General features: G+C 39.9%; 1 pseudogene; it reads right to left on the bottom strand.

Moving 5' to 3' along the window:
- Window positions 1–466: 466 nt before the first annotated feature.
- Window positions 467–1,932, bottom strand: LOC108515737 (succinyl-CoA ligase [ADP-forming] subunit beta, mitochondrial-like; annotated as a pseudogene).
- Between the last annotated feature and the right edge of the window lie 990 nt (window positions 1,933–2,922).

Genomic DNA, 2,922 nt, shown 5'->3' with positions numbered 1-2,922 from the left:
GAAAGCTCTATTGATTGATACATTTATTATGTATTTGGTGCTGAAGATAAACACTTTTTACATAAAACATTGTTTTAATCTGGTCTACTAATGAGGCTAGTTATTAGATATACTGTATTTTAACACTAAAGAATAAAGCTTTATCTTCATATTTATCTTATTTATAAGACTCTTATCAATGAAGAACTTTGTATCCAACAATAATAAACTGGCAAATTGCAAGTTATGTTTTGTAGGGAAAGCAAAAAATACTGTCTGCAACAGAAGAGAGAAGATACCTGTGTTATACATGCTTCGTGCAAACAGTCCATTCTGAATGGTACAATTAAATGTAGACCAAATCCTTTTAAATGTTTGTGTGCCGAGATGGCAATTACAATCTCCACACACTAAAAAGAAAAAGAACAATAACACAGAACACAGTATTCTTAGTGATTATAGCACATTTAACACCTTCAGCCATCCACTGGGTTTTCAGATCATATTGGCAACTGAAATTTCACATTCACATGTGCTTGCTTCGCTAAGGTCACCATTTCAGAGAGCTTTACAGCCATTCTAGCAGCTTCATCCAAGTCATCTCAAGCAAGTATTTTAAGTCCACTGTCGGCTATCTGTGCCTTAGCATCATCGACTTGTGTACCTTGTAACTGTACCACAACAGATAATTTCCAAATCTTTTACTGCCATGACTATACCCTGTGCAATAACATCACAGTGCATGATTCCTCCAAAATTGTTGACCAGAATAGCCAGTACCTTTTTATCTGAGGTGATAAGCTTAAATGCTTCTGTTACTCGATAGACTGTAGCATCACCACTAACATCAAGGAAGTTGGCTGGAGTCCCTCCATGAAGTTTTATTATATCCATTATGGCCACAGCCAAATCAGCACCATTTACTAGGCAAACTATATTTCCATCGAGGCCAATGCAGTTGAGATTTGTCTTAGCAGCATCTTGGTCCCTTTCATCTTCCTGGGTCCAGTCCTGTAGATCAAAGATTTTCTTTTGGTGATAGGCTGAATTAGAGTCAAAATTGATCTTTGCATCCATACACAATACAGCTCCATCTGAATCTTCCACCACTGGATTTATTTCTGTCATGGTTGCATCATATTTCAGAAAAAGGCTGTAAAGCTAGACCATGTTTTATGCTGTGATTCCACAGTATTAGGTGGAAATCCTATCTTCTGTGCAAGCTGAAGAGCTTGTTCCTTTTTGATGCCTTCTTCAATATCAATAGTTCTTTAATTATTGCTCCAGGAGTCTCGGCAGCAACATCTTCAATGTTGACACTACTATGTGAACTTCCTGTTAATACAGGACCTTGAAATGACCTTTCCATTGTTATTGCAAAGTAGTAGTCTCTCCTGGGATATTTTCGCTCACAGACCAATACTTAGTTGCATATTCTGCCCTTCTCTCCCGTTTGCTTGGTAAACGATTTTTCCCCAATCATTTGTGAAGAAATAGCTTTTGCTTCTTCTGGAGAGAAAACTACCTTCACTCTTCCTTTGAGGCCACATTCGAATGTTCCTTTTCCTCTACCACCAGATAAAACTTGGGCCTTTATCACAACATCTTTTGAACCTAATTTTTTGGCAACTGCATAAGCTTCATCTGGTGATTTTGCCACATATCCTTTGGGAACGGAGACACCATCTTCTTGCAATAATTCCATACTCATGTATTCATGTAGTGAGAGATTCTTTTGCTGTTGCTGCTGTGCTTGGAGTCCATGGTTATTAATCCAGAACTTCCCAGAACCGTGCCCCAGAAAAGGCAAGTCAGCAAGCGCCGCCGGTCCTCCGACATTCCCACCCAGGACAGCTGAGCAGCGGCCCGCAGGGCCGCCCGAGGCCGGTGGTTCTCAAGGATGGCGACGGACACGAGCCGACCGTAGAACATGGAGGCCACCGTTTCTGAGTCGGACCCCCAGAATTTTATTTTTTCAAATAACTAGCCCTCTCATATTTTGACATATCCACCTTTCTCCCACACATACCCCACTCAATTCCCTTAAGTTCCAGGGTCCATTTGGGATCACATATTCTGTGATGTTGATCTGTCTGTTTAATCTTACTGTGGCTTATGAGTGTTTCCCTTACCTCTTTACTCAAACATCATCTGTCTTTCTCAGAACAATGTTTTCCTGAAGCACTCGCTAATGCTTTTCTCCTCCTTCATCCTCATGCTCCCAAACTTGGAGATGGAATAAGTGTTTTTCATATTTCTTATTACTGCTTCCACAACTCTCCTCTCTCTAAAAATACCCAACTTTAAAGTCTCAAACTGATTTTTGAGTCACTTCCACTCCATCTTTGAAATTCTTAACTCTCTGTCCTCCATATGCCTGTTATGATCTTGGCCATTTTAATGTCTGTGTAGCTAGTCTCTGTTTCTGCATCTTCTCTTCGCCATTGAGCTTATCTTTCATGATATCCCACCAACTCCCACAATCATGTTCTTATCCTTTTCATGCCCAAAACAGCAACATTTCTTGATCCTCACTTCTTAGTTCATACACTTCCTCTTCTCGATAATCTTCCTTTACACCATACATGAATCATTCTTTGTTATGGTCATTTGCTAGCCTGGGCAGTACCAATGATAGTGATCCCTTCTTTGTCTCAATTTAAACATCCCAGTCTTCAAATATCACCCACTATCTAGTTTACTCCCTTTAGTACCCCATCTCTAATGCCTTTTCAAAATCTCACTTGTACTTAGAATTCATTCGTTGAATGTTTTTTTCAGTGTCCCTTAACCTCCCATGATACTGCATCTTCTTACTCAAACATTGTAATCAATCCTTTGCATACATTCTCTCTCTTTATGATACTCTCTTGCGAAGCCTGATTAACTCCAGCTCTCCATCTATTCTGCCCCTGCACAGGTCCGATTGAACCTAGCTAGAGA

This window comes from Rhinopithecus bieti, unplaced genomic scaffold (genome assembly GCF_001698545.2).
Source record: "Rhinopithecus bieti isolate Rb0 unplaced genomic scaffold, ASM169854v2 scaffold_35291, whole genome shotgun sequence".
Lineage (NCBI taxonomy): Eukaryota > Metazoa > Chordata > Mammalia > Primates > Cercopithecidae > Rhinopithecus > Rhinopithecus bieti.
Note: the sequence above shows the minus strand (reverse complement) of the source record. Positions and strands in the feature narration are given on the sequence as shown.